Here is a 16917-nt window from a genome sequence, read left to right on the forward strand (position 1 = left end):
TTTACATTCCAGAGTGTGGTTCTTTATATGTGTAGGCGAACAACAATGAGTGTCCATGATTATGAGCTCATTTTTTTCAGGTTACTCTTTTAATGTGTATCTTTAAAGGTTTCTGTGTGTTTCTCTGAAGCTTGAGCTAAAAAATATTTTGTTTAACTGAGGTTGGTGTTCTATAATGAAAGGTTTTTTGTATTTTTTAAATTTCTTAGTTTTTCCTGCTCATTTTTTGAGGATGGTGAATTAATGTAGTTGATAACAATGGTAGAGATTGTATTAGTTTAGCTTTTTTGAACTATGATCTCTTGAAACATTATTTTAAAATTTCAGTTATTATTACAGCTCTGGTTCTCAAACTTGGTTGCATATTGGAAGCACCTGGGAATTTTTAAAAATGGTGATGCCTCTGGCCCATCATTAGTTTCCAGTTTAATCTGGGATATAACCTGGAACTGGTTATTTTAAAAGCAGTCCTATATGGTGATGATATGTAACCACGTTTGAAAACCAAGTTCGAGTGTATTAAAGAGTGATCATCAATCATGTTTAAAATGTAAAGGGAAAATATCATTGACCCATTAATAGTAAGAACACTTAGCAAGTTATGGATTTGCTAAGTTGTTGTATTGTTGATATATTGTTATTCTAAATTAGCCATAGTTATAAGAGTTGGCAACTTTCGGAGGCTTCGAAGAAATCAGGGGGTCTCCTGAGCATTATACAGTAAGTCAGATTGATACTTTATAGGAATGTTTATTTGTGTAGAAAGAGTGTATTTCTCTTTTCAAATTTTAGAAAAAGTCTAATAGAGGGTAGTAGAAGGAGCATAAAATAGCAAGCCCTGAGTTTTAGCCCTAACTCTAAGGTTATAATATATATCATAGGGCTTGACACAGTATATGCTAGATAAATGGGTTGTTATTATTTGATAAGTTAAGAAGTTGGAGATGCCTGCCTGGCAGAGGACGGAAGAGGATTGGTTACTATGAACAGAAGCAAGAGAGTTCAAAGTAGAGGCTATTTCTCTGGACTATTAGTGAGTTTTAAAATCACAGAAACATGTCCAACATATTTTTGCTTTCAGGGAACTTGGGCATCTTTAACAAGCTACTATACAATTTGTTTTTATTATGATTTAGCACACAGTGAGACTGGAAGCTCTCATGGTGAGAGTATGCATTATGTAGTTGCCATTTGTAGGGAAGATTTTCCAACATGTATCATGGTTTTATATATCCTATGAAGATTCCTATGAATGATCAAAACATCAGTGTTTATTACTTTGTAATTTTCCTAATATAGTTTGGAGATCATGCGTTTGCAAAGGACTGGATCTAGTGGAGCAGCAATAGAGAACTCTGGATTTCTAAAGGGGTGTGGAGAAAAATTAAGCTTGAAAAGTGTTCTTGTGTCTGGTTCCACTCTTTGGTCATGGAAGTTAATAGCGTCTTTTCTGAATGAGCATTTCTTTTGTTCTTTTAGAATTTTACTTATGGCTGTGCTGGGTCTTGATTGCTGCACAGGCTTTTCTCTAGTTGTGCTGAGTGCTACGCTCTAGTTGCAGTGGAAGGGTTTTTCATTGCGGTGACTTTTCCTGTTGGAGAGGGTGGTCTCTAGGCACACAGGCTTCAGTGGCTGCGGCTCTCAGGCTCTAGAGCGCTTGCCCAGTAGTTGTGGTGCATGGGCTCAGTTGCTCCGCAGCAGGTGAGGTCTTCCCAGGTCAGGGATTGAATCCCTGTCTTCTGCGTTGGCAGGCAGATTCTTTACCCCTGAGCCACCAGGGAAGCCCTCTTTTGTTCTTTTAGTAACTGATAGTGACTTCTGGGATTCTTTGTATGTGATACAAGGTATATATTTTGCTTCCTTTGGATTCAAGATAGCTTAAGAGTCAAGACCATGAGCTTTAATTTGGAAGAGATCTGATTTGAATTTCAGCTCTACCCCTTAAAATTACACAATCTGGAGTATATGGATTTTTGTTAGGATTAAATGAAAATAAAAAGTGAAGACTCAAAGCACTCCATAAATAGTGGCTATTATTTTTAACTTCTTCAGTGTACTATTGCTTAACATTGAGAGGGAATATTTGCCTCAAAAAATGCTGGCGTAAGCAAGACTATTTTGCAGTAACTGTAAAACCTGTGTATCCAAATTCATATTCAAGTACCAGATCTGAGGACACATTTCTTGTTTTCATTGGTTATGGATAACAGCCTAGCCTCCTTATGTAGTTTCAGTGAGCTATTTCTGTTTGCCCTAAAGATTTATGTTGATTTATAAAATTTAGATATATTTTTATTGCAAGACCTGGCAGTCAAGGCGCTGAAGGGTTCAGCTTTATTATATCATTTTTCATTTACTTTTATCTTTTTACTGAGTTTAATAATCTTTCAATGGTTGTAAAGTCTTGAGTTTCTCTGCACCGTAGCATCTCCATCAATCATTACAATGTCAGATTATAATAAACTTTAAGCTTTTAAGGCAAGCAAATGGTGTGGATGCTATTTGTCTTATCCTCTAATAGCTTCTTAGTATGCAGCATGGGTCCTGTTTTCACAGATTTTTGAAAATTCTGCCCTGAGCATACAAAGAGAGAAAATGTGACAGAACAGTGATTGGCTCTTTCTAGTTCCTTGATGATGGTAACCCTAGGCAAGCTGCAGAAGTATGAGAAGATGTGCAGTCCGTTGACTCTCCATCCAGAGCTGCTCTGGCTCTTCTAATGCTTATTTCTGGGAAACAGCTGCCATAGATGATAGACTTGTGAGGGGAAGTAGATGTGTATGACCTACTATGGGAGCTGGTTATTAAAGGCATGCAATAGCTGCCTTCTGGACAAGTTGCTGTATCTGAGCTGAACGTAACAGCCGAGGGCCTGCTCCTTCTACACGGGGAGAACAGAAATGAGGGATTCTTGGAACAAACAAAAATAGAATGTTTAGGTGTTTTGTTTTTCCCTCGTATTTTTCATTTCTTTGTGCATTTTAGAAGATTAAGCACAAATCAGCGTCATATTCAGGTATGCTATATGTATGAGTGCATAACATTGATTTGGTCTCCTAGATATGATGCCTGTTTTAAATAAGCTAATTCTCTAGTCTTTCTTCTTGTACAGCTGAGGGGAAGGGGTTGTGCTCAACATTTAATCTCGTGGTTTAGATGCATGAAATGTAGCCTATATACTAAACTGTAGGTACAGATACAGAAATATAAAGATTACTGTATGGATAGATACAAACATACAGATCTAGATAGTTGTTTTAAGATACTGGTGTCTTGTCCATTTGTCCCAATGCTCAGGCAGCTGCAAACCATGGGCAAGGAAAAAGGACAGGTGGGAATTATGTGTACTTTAACAATTATTCAGTAGTGCTTTTGCTCCATCAGTGTAATGTAATAGAAACTGTACAGAACTTTAGGGTTAGATATGCCTGTTCTTAAGTACTGAAGTGAAAGTGTTAATCGCTCAGTCATGTCAGTTGCTCAGTCATGTCCAATTCTTTGAGACCCCATGGACTGTAAGCTGGGCTTCCCAGGTGACAACTAGTGGTAAAGAACTCGCCTGCCAGTGCAAAAGGCATGAGATGAAGGTTTGATCCCTGGGTCGGAAGATACCCTGGAGGAAGGCATGGCAACTCACTCCAGTATTTGCCTAGAGAATTCCATGGACAGAAGAGCCTGGAAGGCTACAGTCCATAGGGTCAAAGAGAGTCGGACACGACTGAAGTGACTTAGGATGCACGCAGAGATTGCAGCCTGCCGGGCTCCTCTGCCTATGGAATTGTCTAAGCAAGAGTACTGGAGTGGGGTGCCATTCCCTTCTCCAGGGGTTCTTTCTGACCCAGGGAGTGAACCTAGATCTCCCTTACTGCAGGCAGATTCTTTACCATCTGAGCCACCAGGGAAGCCTTGCTTAAGTACTGGTTCTGTCATTTATTGGTGGTATAACAAATTAGGTGAACCTTGATATATTCATTTGTAAAATGATAACATTTAACTCATGTGCTTGCTTTGGGGATTAAGTTCGCTCATTCATTCAACAAATATTTATTAGATGTGTATTAAGGGCCATGCTCTAAATTTCTCTCTAAGCACTGTATCAGTAACATCCCACAAATTTTTGTCTCTTTTGTTTTATTATTATTCTCTTCAGGATATTTTTAATTTCTTTTGTGTTTTTTTCCCATGACCTATTGGTTATGTAAAAGTATATCATTTAATTTCAAAATATTTGGTGATTTTCCACAAAACTTTGTACTAATTTCTAGTTTAATTCTCTTGAAGTCAGAGTACATACTTTACATGGGTTCTATCCTTTTAAGTTTGAGATGTATTTGCAGCCTAGAATATAATCTATTTTTGTGACTGTTCCATCTGTTTCCATTCTTGGAAAGACTGTGTATTCTGCTCTTGTTGGCTAGAGTGTTCTCTAAGTGTCAATTAGGTCAAGTAGGGAGATGGTGTGGTTCATGTCTACTGTGCCTTTCTATTGATTACTGAGAGAAGAGCATTGAAACCTTGAGTTATAATTGTACATTTGTATATTTCTCCTTTCAGTTTTATCACTTTTTACTTCATATATTTTAGAACTCCATTACAGTAGTACTTAAGATTATTATATTCTTTTAACAAATTGACCTTTTAAAAAAATTATATTTTTCTTTATCTCTGGTAATATTTCTTATTCTGAAGCTGACTATCTTAATATTAATATGTTCACTCTGCATGGTATATCTTTTCCCATTCTTCTACCTATAACCTGTCGTTACATTTAAGTGAGCTTTTGCAGTTAACATATATAGTTAGATTTTGGTTTTTTATCCAGTCTTGACTTATTTTCTTATATATATTTTAGTGGTTCTCTCAAGGTTTGCAATACAGACCATCTTTTATTTATCACAGTCTATTTCAGGTTATATCACTTTATATATAATGAAAGAACCATACAGCTATAAACTTATATTCTATGTTATCTTATTTGCTATTTAGTCATATGTTTTATTCTGCATGTGTTATAAATCCATGGTGCATGCATGTGTGCTAGGTCACTTCAGTTTCGTCCAGCTTTTTGCAGTTCTGTGGACTATAGCCTGCCAAGCTCCTCTGTCCATGAGGATTGTCAAGGCAAGAATACTGGAGTGGGTTGCCATGCCCTGCTCCAGGAGAACTTCCCAACCTAGGGATCGAACCTGTGTCTCTTATGTCCCCTGGAGTGACAGGCAGATACTTTATCATTAATGCCACCTGGGAAGCCCCATAAATCCATGGTACTTTGTTATTATTTTGCTCTAAACAGTCAAGTCTCTTTTAAAGAGATTGAAAATGAGAAAAATATTGTTTATAATTTATGTATATAAATTGTATATTTTATCTCTTTTCCCTGTATATTTGCTCTTTCCTTCACTTTTCCTTTACATCAATTCAGAATGCCATCTGATCTTATTGTCTGTCTGCTGGAAGGACATCCTTTGATTTTTTTTTTTAATGCAAGTCTTACAGATGTTACTCAGGTTGATTCTTTCAGTATTTGCTTAAAAAAATTTTTTTTAATTTTTATTTATTTTTTTTAATTTATGGAAAATTTGCTCTTAAGCTCTTTGAGATTAGTTGACAGCCTTTCAGTTCAGTTCAGTTGCTCAGTCGTGTCCGACTCTTTGCAACCCCATGAATCGCAGCATGCCAGGCCTCCCTGTCCATCACCAACTCCCAGAGTTCACTCAGACTCATGTCCATCAAGTCGGTGATGCCATCCAGCCATCTCATCCTCTGTCGTCCCCTTCTCCTCCTGCTCCCAATCCCTCCCAGCATCAGGGTCTTTTCCAGTGAGTCAACTCTTCTCATGAGGTGGCCAAAGTACTGGAGTTTCAGCTTTAGCATCATTCCTTCCAAAGAAATCCCAGGGCTGATCTCCTTCAGAATGGACTGGTTGGGTCTCCTTGCAGTCCAAGGGACTCTCAAGAGTCTTCTCCAACACCACAGTTCAAAAGCATCCATTCTTCGGCGCTCAGCTTTCTTCACAGTTCAACTCTCACATCCATAAATGACCAGTGGAAAAACCATAGCCTTGACTAGACGGACCTTTGTTGGCAAAGTAATGTCTCTGCTTTTGAATATGCTATCTAGGTTGGTCATAACTTTCCTTCCAAGGAGTAAGCATCTTTTAATTTCATGGCTGCAGCCTTTAGTTTCAGTCTAATTAGCCCCACTACTCATGCTGTTTTTTCTGAGGACACTACCTGATGTCCATGGCATTTCCCCTCTGGCTAGTGGGAATGTGAATTATTCTCAGACCTGTGTGAATTATGGACATTTTTCACCTAATACTTCTCGTGATTCTTCACCAGACCTCAGACAATTTTTTCTTGTAATATATATACATCATTACTCTGGTAAATAACTTGAGTTCACCTTTTGCAAATCTTCTGAGCTCTCTCTCTGTATAGCAAGCTCCCCTCTGGTATTTTGAGATCTCAAGTCAAACTCTAGTTGATCAGAGATCTCAACCCAAATGAGGCAGCTGGACTTCTCATTTCCCCTCCTTGCACTGCAGTCTGGAAACTCTCTAGACAGTAGCCTGGGGCAGTTGTGGGCCCATCTTATTGGCTTCCCTTTTCTCAGAGGTCACAGTCCTGTATTGCCTGCTCTCTGATGTCTAAAAGATGCTTTTTCTATTATTTGTCTGTATTTCTTTTTTTTTTTAATATTTATTTATTTGTATTTATTTGGCTGTTTTGGGTCTTAGTTGCAAAACGTGGTATCTTTAGTTGTGGTATGTGGGCTTAGTTGCTCCGTGCCATGTAGGATCTTAGTTCCCTGACCAAGAATTGAACCTGTGTCCCCTGCACTGCAAGGTAGATTCTATTTTCTTTTTAATTAATTAGTTTATTTTAATTGGAGGATAATTACAATATTGTGATGGTTTTTGCCATACATCAGCATGAATCAGCTATGGGTATACATGTGTCCACCCCATCCTGAACCCCCCTTCCACCACACTCCCTACCCTGTCCCTCTGGATTGTCCCAGAGCACTGACTTTGAATGCCCTGCTTTATGTATTGAACTTGCATGGGTCATCTGTTGTGCATATGATACTGTACATGTTTCATTGCTATTCTGTCAAATCATCCCACCCTTGCCTTCTCCCACTGAGACCAAAAGTCTGTTCTTAACATCTGTGTGTCTTTTGCTACCCAGCATGTAGATTGTCGTTACCCTCTTCCTAAGTTCCATATATATGCATTTACATACAGTATTTGTCTTTCTCTTTCTGACTTATTTCTCTCTGTATAACAGGCTCCAGTTTCTCCACCTCATTAGAACTGATTCAAATGCATTCCTTTTTATAGCTGAGTAATATTCCATTGTGTATATGTATCATAACTTCCTTATCCACTCATCTGCTGATGGACATCTAGGTTGCTTCCATGTCCTAGCTATTGTAAATACTCCTGCAGTGAACATTGGGGTACATGTGTCTTTTTTAATTCTGGTTTCCTTGGAGTGTATGCCCAGCAGTGGGATTGCTGGGTCATATAGAAGTTCTGTTTCTAGTTTTTTAAGGAATCTTCACACTGTTCTCCATAGTGGCTGTACCAGTTTGCATTCCCACTAACAGTGTAAGTGGAGAAGGCACTGGTGACCCACTCCAGTACTCTTGCCTGGAAAATCCCATGGACTGAGGAGCCTAGTGGGCTGCCGTCTATGGGGTTGCACAGAGTCCAACCTGACTGACATGACTTAACAGCAGCAACAGTGTAAGAGGGTTCCCTTTCTCCACACCCTTTCCAGCATTTATTCTTTGTAGATTTTTTTTTTTTTTTTTTTTAGATGATGGCCCTTCTGACTAGCGTGAAATGATACCTCATTGTGGTTTTGATTTACATTTCTCTAATAATGAGTGATGTTGAGCATCTTTTCTTGTATTTATTACCATATGTATATAATCTTTGGAGAAATGTGTGTTTAGGTCTTTTGCCCACTTTTTGATTAGGTTATTCTTTTTTCTGGTGTTGAGCTGCATGAGCTGCTTTGTATATTTTGGAGATTAATTCTTTGTCAGATGTTTCATTTGCTATTATTTTCTCCCAGCAAGGTGGGTTCTAAACCACTGGACCACCAGGGAAGTCCCTGTCTGATTTTCTAATTGTTTAAAAGCATTAATTATATTTTTGAACTTTGGTCTTTATATAGTTCTTAGATGATTTTCCTAGTGTAAATCCCTAGTAATAGAACATCTTGGTCAATTTTTAGGGGTTTTGAAACTTACTGAATTCTTGGCAAAAAATTATCTCAGTTTACACTCATACTGTTTTCACTCTCTCACCAACACTGGTATCAGTTTTCGTTTATTTGTTTTTCCTGTTTTTCTAATCTGTTATTTTGCATTTCTTTAAAAACTGCATCCTTGACTATTTAAAGAGCTGGCAATGTCTTATTTTTCTGGAGGGGCACTTAATCCTTTTTGTTGTTGTTGTTCTGGAGGCCTTCCTTTTGGCTTTTAGTGTTTATTATATCTTATCAAATATTGTTTCCAGTACTGCTGTCTTTGATCATTTTAAAAAACAGTATTGATGGTGACTATTCTCTGTTGTAAATGTGTGTTAAGAGACCATCTGTAACAAGCAAGCACATGTGAACGTGTGTGTGTTTGTGTTTTGTTTCCGATATGTTGAACAAGTCTTACACTTGGGATGAAATCAAAGCACAGCAATTTTTATCTCCTGTGGTGCATTTAACTTTATTCTGTTGGGAAGCTTTCCCTCTGTGTCAGCTCATTCTCAGATGATAAACTTTCAGTGGGTCACTTTAATTCCCAAACTTAGTAGTGAGTCTAAAATTAAAGGATCCAGTTCAGACTGGTGGCTCAGATGGTAAAGAATCTGCCTGCTATGCAGGAGACCCAGGTTCAATCTCTGGATTGAGAAGATCCCCTGGAAAAGAAAATGGCTCCAGTATTCTTGCCTGGGACATCCCATGGACAGAGGAGCCTGGCAAGCTATAGTCCATGGTGTTACAAAGAATCAGACACAGCTGAGCAACTAAACACACACAGTGCAAACTGGTGAACTTTGCTTCAGTATACATTCAAAAGCAATGTATCTCCTTTAACCACTGCTTCCCAGCTATGGGCAGAACAGGCTGCCTGCATTTGGGGAAGGTTGCTTGGTGTTCTTTTGCTTTTTCTCTCCACTCACTTCGTCCACCAACTCAGTTTGGCACTGCAGGGTCAAAATTCAGGAGAATGAGAAGGTGAGGAAGAAAGTTGGGAAAGTTCTTATATAGCTGTTGACTGGTAATGCCGTGAACTGCCTCCATGCTCTCTGGTCCTTTCACATGCTTAGAGCTGATCCCTTTCTCTGTGTGGTTGGGCTGGGGTTTTGGGGACCCCCTTCTGGGCTCCTTCTGTAGTGTCTGTCCTGATGAATGATGGCTGGATGCTTTCCCAGCAGCTCCTGGCTTTCCTATTGTTCTCTTCACACATACACTCTCAGTGATAGGACCCTCTCTTCCTTCCATGGCATCTTGTTGAGAACATATTAAAGCATCTTCATGCTGCTGCTGCTGCTGCTGCTGCTGCTGCTGCTAAGTCACTTCAGTCATGTCAGACTCTGTGCGACCCTCTCCTACATGGCCCACATCTGGGAAGCACCCACACATTTCTTGTCCACCTTCAGGAATAGTGTAGCTACTTTGCCAGAATGGTAGCTTCTACTTTCTCAGGTAGGAGTCAGACATGCCATTCCCTGGTTGCATCCTGGCTCTTCTCCAAAGGGTATGATGCTCTCCTGTTGTCATCCAGGCTCTAATATGTTGATTTAGGGGTAGACAAACACTTGCCCCTCTTTTTGGTTGCTGGGATGGACCTTTCTTCAAGCCCTTTATAGAGAATCCTCTGCTGTGGCCTATACTCTGCTCCTTGATCTTGCCAATGGATCCAAAAATCATAGAACTTGTTTTTGACCATTTTCTCTGAAAATTCTGTTACTGAGCATCTGTCTCACATGCTGGTATCTCATAGGTGTCACGGTTGAACATCAGTCAAAAGCAAGACAAAAAAAGTCCCACTCTAGCATTTGGTTTCTACCACTTTGGCTTGTGGCCCTGCTGTTTCCTTGCTGTCATTATTTCTCCCTTGTAAGCTCATGTTCAGCTAAGTCTCCATATGTGCGCGAGTGTCCTCTGTCTATGGTTCCTGTATACCAGGGTGCTCCCCACAGTTTATTCTGTTCCTAGCTCCCCTGGATAGAATAGAGGACCATGGAAGAACCTAGCCAAGCCCTTCTCATTCTACCAGGGAATAAAACGTACATTGACCCCGTGGATAGAACTTCACTTCCTGTGTCAATTAGAGACACATTTAATATCCGCAAATTTTCTGAGACCAAAGAATGATTTCTTTTTGTTCTGCAATTTAACAAATGAGCATACGTTAAAGAAAAAAAAGGACAACCTAAGATTAGTGAAATTTATGAATTTAGGGTGTTATTAGGAATATAAGCTGTTTATTATTGTTTTTCACTTGAAAACTATATTTGGTTATCCAAAAATACTTTAATCTGTGACTGTCTGGAAAACATTACGTTGAAAACTAGTCTTTAGTTTTATTACTCACAGTCAATATTTTTCAGATTAAAAGTATTTATTGACTAACATATTGACATATGAATTTTATAATGAAAATTTCTCTTACTTGGAGGATCCTGCTGCTGCTAAGTCGCCTCAGTCGTGTCCGACTCTGTGCAGCCCCATAGATGGCAGCCCACCAGGCTCCCCCGTCCCTGGGATTCTCCAGGCAAGAACACTGGAGCAGGTTGCCATTTCCTTCTTCAGTGCATGAAAGTGAAAAGTGAACGTGAAGTCGCTCAGTTGTGTCCAACTCTTAGCGACCCCACGGACTGCAGCCTACCAGGCTCCTCCGTCCATGGGATTTTCCAGGCAAGAGTCCTGGAGTGGGGTGCCATTGCCTTCTCCATGGAGGATCCTATGGATGATCAAAAGCTGTGTGTGTGTGCTCAGCCCACCAGACTTGTTTATCCATGGGATTTCTCAGATAAAAATACTTGAGTGGGTTGCCATTTCCTTCCTCCAGGGTATTTTTCCAGCCCAGGGATTGAATCCATATCTCCTGCATTGGCAGGTGGACTCTTTACCCCTGAGTTACCAGCGAAGCCACAACTAAGTTATAAATCTACTATTTTTACTACAAGGGAGCTAAGTTATAAATCTACTATTTTTACCAGAAGCTCTTTGGTTCATGCCATTGGCCAGGTTCTATGCTGTTTATTTGTATGTTTATTGTCACTTAATCCTTATAACTCTGTGAGTTAAATATAATAGTCCCTGTTGTTATAGATGAAGAGACTCAGGCCAGGAGAGTTAACTTTTCAAGTTTACATGTGTTGCAAGTTATGCAGTGGGGATTTAGTCACAGTATTGTTTGCTTTTATGTACTTTGCATTCTGCCACAAGTTTCTTTGTTCCTTTTTTTGGATGTATTTTACTAATGCCTTTGTGATGAGACAAAACTACCTGCAAAATAAATAAATATCTTTATAGCCTTTCTGTAAACTTGAGAAAGAAATCTCTGTTTCATTGTGTGGGGTAGCATGTGTGCGTACTAAGTTGCTTCAGTCATGTCTGACTCTTTGTGAACCTGTGGACTGTAGCCTGGCAGGCTCCTCTGTCCATGGGACTCTCCAGGCAAGAATACTGAAATGGGTAGCCATTCCCTTCTCCAGGGAATCTTCCTGACCAGGGATCATACCTACATCTCTTATGTCTCCTGCATTGGCAGGTGAGTTCCTTACCACTGGTGCCACCTGGGAAGCCCATGTGTGGGATATAGGCTATTACAATTGGAAGGATACATGCTGTATGTGTAATACTAGTTCAAGCTGCAGGCATTGGAAGGTGCTGGATTGACAATTTGCATATTCTTTCTTCTGCATATTATCTTTTAAGTCCTCACTTGAATTCTAAAGTCTCCACTGCCTAATCACAGTAATTAACATCAATCTCATGTATGAAGTATTTTATTATCAACCCATTTTGTTTTTTATAATCTACCAACTGAAGCGTTCTTTGAAAGAGTTCTTGTCCTCTACTAGGATTTTTATAATTTTAGCTTTAGATATTTCTTAAATGGAAAACATTGAGACATAATTATAGAAATATGGGAATCAATGCAAAGGGGAATCCTAAATAGAGGTTTTTTTTTTTTTTTTTTTTTTTAAAAAGATTAAATGTGAGATCAGGAAGGAACAATAGCAGATTCATTAGCAAGTTACCTCACTCAGCCTAGATCCCCACCAGTGTTAAACTTTTAGGTAAGCAAAGTAACATGAGAATATGAAATAGAAATATCTCAATTTTCATTAATCTTAAAAGAGACTTTGTCTTTTGATTGCTATCTGAATCTGTTTTTGCTCTGAAGGAAAGGAAATATTTTCCTCCTTTGTATGTTGCATATGATGTGTTTGTGAACAACTGCTTGGTTCTAAGAACTCTCTTCACTGGAACTCAGATATATTCAAGTCAGACTCTGAAAGAAACGTAAGCTGGATATCTGATTGGTTCCAAGACATGGTGCTACTTGGCCTCCTAGCAGCTCTGTATGAATTTGATCATACTTTCCACCTCCTCAGTATTGGAAGGCAGAAGTCTATGCATGAAACGGGAGTTTGGACCTTTTTATTAAAATAGTATCTGTCCCCTTTCTCCTTCTTTATAAAGAGACTAAGCAATGAGTGAGTTTGTTATTTTCAGTTATTATCCCTTTAGTTAAAGATGGTTAGTATGACTGCGGCAGCCTCCTCTCATTAAAGAGCCCACTTAAAAGAAGGGGAGGAAACATTAAAAATGATAGATGAGGTCTCCTAGAAACCCATTATTAGTAATTTCATAAATAATGGTGCTTCTGATATGACTTAGCGGGGAATGAAGCCAAAGGGCTGAAGACAGTGTGACCCTGCAGCTAAAGACTAATGAATCTTGAAGACTAAATGTTATTGAATGACTGAATTTAGCATTTCCAGTTGGTGAAAGCTTTATTTCTTACTTTACTCCTTTGGTTTAGAGATAATTTTTGACTAGAACTTTTATTGTCAAAAAAGTTTTATTAGGGAAAATGTCAAATGTGTACAAAAATAGAACACTAATGCTTAGGCAGTTGTCCATTCATGGCTAGTCTTATTTCTTATAGTCTTATACTCCTATTTACCTCTGCCCTCCCCAAATTATTTTGAGGCAAATTTCATCATCATATCATCCTATCAATAAACTTTTTAGCATTATTTCTGAAAGATAAAGATTCCTTTTATAAACCACAATTCCTTATTCCCTTAACAGTAAGCGATTAAGGATGCAATTCCTTAATATCATCTGTCGATACAGCACCCTTCTTCTACTGATAGAGAACCTGAATTCAAAGAAATGAAGTGGCTTGACCCAGGTCACAAAACTAGGCAGCAGCTAGGCCAGTGCTATAATGCATCACTCCAGCCTGTTAGTCTTAGAGGGATGGCATGTCCACTGTAAGAGGAAGAGTTTACTTTTGAAATGTAACATCCCACATAAAAAGCCTTCCGTTTTCCTTTTAAGTACACTCAGAAGCAGCTCTACGTCTCTGTGAAGTCACTTAACCTTTCAGACTTCATCTCTTTATTTTTAAAATGGGATGAATGCAATAGGTTGTATTTTATACAACTTTTTGTATTTTATACCTACTTTCTTTGGTTTTATATGTTGTATTAAGGACTGTGGATAGAGTGGTGAGCAAACCTCTTCAGGAAGAATCTTTTTCCTGGAGTGCACTAAGCATTAAATATGTTGATTTAGGAAGGACTGGTAGGTTTAGAATAATAGAGTTTCTTTGTCCAGGAGTGATGCATACTTTGTCATTTATTTAGGTCTTGTTTACCTCTTGCACTACAGTTACTCCTAATTCTTTTTAAGTGTTTGTCAATGTATTGAGCTGGATATTCCCTTTCAACTTCTAATCTATTTATTTTATTTGCTATCATGGTTCTTTTAGAATTCTCTTAGATATTCTACATATCTCTTTTATCTGCAAATAAAAATCATTTTTATTTTCTAAGATGCCTGCCACCAGTTTATTTTCTTTTAACATATTATCCAAAACAAATATGAGTAAGTCATAGTGATTGAGGACTCTCTTGATTTTGATGAGATTTTATTTAAAATTTTTGCCTGTAATACTATGCTTGCTGTTTGTATTGTTGTTGTTCTAGAAGTTTATATTGTTCTAGAAGTTTCAGATTGCTTTTAAACTTACTGGCTGTTGAATTTTATCCAGTGTGTTTTTAACCTGTTAATTTACACATGGCTGTTGTTCAGTCACTCAGTTGTATTCAACTCTTTGCGACCCATGGACTGCGCAGCACCCTGGACTTCCCTGTCCTTTACTATCTCCCAGAACTTTCTTAAACTCATGACCTTTGAGTCGGTGATGCCATCCAACCATCTTATCCTCTGTCATCCCCCTTCTCCTCCTGCCTTCAATCTTTCCCAGTATCAGGGTCTTTTCTAATGAATGGGCTCTTCACATCAGATGGCCAAAATATTGGAGCTTCAGCTTCAGCATCAGTCCTTCCAAAGAATATTCAGGATTGATTTCCTTTAGGATGGACTGGTTTGACCTCCTTGCAGTCCAAAGGACTCTCAAGAGTCTTCTCCAACACCACAGTTCAAAAGCATCAGTTCTTTGGCACTCGGCCTTCTTTATGGTCCAACTCTCACATCCATACATGACTGCTGGAAAAACCGTAGCTTGACTAGAAGGACCTTTGTAGGTAAAGTGATGTCTCTGCTTTTTAATATGCTATCTAGGGCTTCCCTTGTGGCCCAGTTGGTAAAGAATCTGCCTGCAGTGAGGGAGACCTGGGTTCAGTCCCTGGGTTGGGAAGATCCCCTGGAGAAGAGCATGGCAATCCACTCCAGTACGTTTGCCTGGAGAATCCCCATGGACAGAGGAGCCTGGTGGGCTACAGCCGATGGGGTTGCAAAGAGTCGGACATGACTGAGTGACTAAGCGCACACACAGGTTTGTCACAGCTTTTCTTCCAAGTAGAGAGAATCTTATAATTTCATGGTTGCATTTAGCATCCACAGTAATTTTGGAGCCCAAGAAAATAAAGTCTGTCACTGTTTCCATTGTTTCTCTATGTATTTGCCATCAAGTGATGGGGCTGGATGCCATGATGTTCCTTTTTGAATATTGAGTTTTAAGCCAGCTTTTTCACTCTCCTCATCTTCATTAAGAGACTGTTTAGTTCCTGTTCACTTTCTGCCACAAGAGTGGTGTCATCTGCATATCTGAGGTTATTGATATTTCTCCGGGCAGTCTTAATTACAGTTTGTGCTTCATCCAGCCCATCATTTCACATGATGTATTCTGCATATAAGTTCAATAGTCAGAGTGGCAATACACAGTCTTGATGGACTTCTTTCCCAGTTTGGAACCAGTCCATTGTTCCATGTCCAGTTCTGTTGCTTTTTTGACCAGCATACAGGAGGCAGGAGACAGGTAAAGTGATCTGGTACTCCCATTTCTTTTAAGAATTTCCCACAGTTTGTTGTGATCCACACAGTCCAAGGCTTTAGTGTAGTCAATGAAACAGAAGTAGACGTTTTTATGGAATTATCTTGCTCTTTCTATGATCCAGTGGATGTTGGTGATTTGATCTCTGGTTCCTCTGCCTTTTCTAAATCCAGCTTGAACATCTGGAAGTTCTATATTCATGTACAGTTGAAGCCTAGCTTGAAGAGTTTTGAGTATTACTCTGCTAGCATGTGAAATGAGTGCAGTTGTGTGGTACTTTGAACATTCTTCGGCATTGCCTTTCTTTGGGATTATTGGAATTTGTTAATGTTATATTTTAAGTTGATAGGTGTTGAATCATTGTTACTCTTAATACAGATGATCAGTTTGTAACAATCTGCAAGAAATTTTTTTGTTTATTGGTCTCCTCATATTTTGTGACCTTTTTTGTGACAATCTTGTTAACATGTATTTTTCTTTATAGCATTTATTTCTTTTGGATTTTCAAATTTATTGGTCCAAAACAACATAATATTTTTGTATAATTTCTTTAATAGCTTAGGAACTTGTATCTGCTTTTTATTTCTAATTCTGTAGATACTCATTTTCTCTCTTCTGTTTTCATCAGGCTTGTAAGAACTCTAATTGTTTTTAAATTAATCAAGTTTAAGAAGCATATGATTTGTTAATTTTATTCTTCTTATTATTCTCTGTGTTATACTAGTTTCTAGATTTACAAATTGCTTACTTAATTTTCAATCTTTCTGTTTTAATAATAAAAACTTTTAGGGCTTTCTCTTTCTTTAGTACAATATTGTATACTATAAACTTTAATGTGAAGTTTGTATTTTCATTAATTTCTAGGGCATTTGTAATCTTTTTATTTTTATACTTTATTTTTGGCTGTGCTGAGTGTTGTTTCTGCGTGGCCTTTCTCTAGTTGTGGAGAGTGGGGGCTGCTCTCTGGTTGTGGCTTGCAGACTTCTCCTGCGGTAGCTTCTCTGGTTGCAGAGCACAGGCTCTAGGGCTCGTGGGCTTCAGTAGTTGCAACTCCTGGGCTCCAGAGCACAGGCTCAGCAGTTGTGGTGCACGTGCTTAGTTGCTTTATTGCATGTGGACTCTTCCCAGATCAGGGATTGTACTTGTGTCTCCTGCATTGGCCAGCAAATTCTTTACCACTGAGCCACCAGAGAAGCCCCAGAATTTCAGTTTTAATTTCATTTTTGATTCAGTAACTTCTTAGAAGAATTTTTTCCCTTCAAAGATTTGTGGGGTATTCTTTATACTTTTTGAATTTACTAGGTTTTCTATATGGCCAAGTACATGATTTGTTTTTCTGAACTTCATATGGAAATGAAA

General features: G+C 38.6%; 1 protein-coding gene across 1 annotated transcript in view; it reads left to right on the forward strand.

Annotated features, from left to right (window-relative positions):
- Positions 1 to 16917, forward strand: part of OXCT1 (3-oxoacid CoA-transferase 1) — a 159273-nt gene that overhangs the window by 92945 nt on the left and 49411 nt on the right. The window lies entirely within an intron of this gene.

Source organism: Bos indicus x Bos taurus, chromosome 20 (assembly GCF_003369695.1).
Source record: "Bos indicus x Bos taurus breed Angus x Brahman F1 hybrid chromosome 20, Bos_hybrid_MaternalHap_v2.0, whole genome shotgun sequence".
In the NCBI taxonomy this organism is placed as follows: domain Eukaryota; kingdom Metazoa; phylum Chordata; class Mammalia; order Artiodactyla; family Bovidae; genus Bos; species Bos indicus x Bos taurus.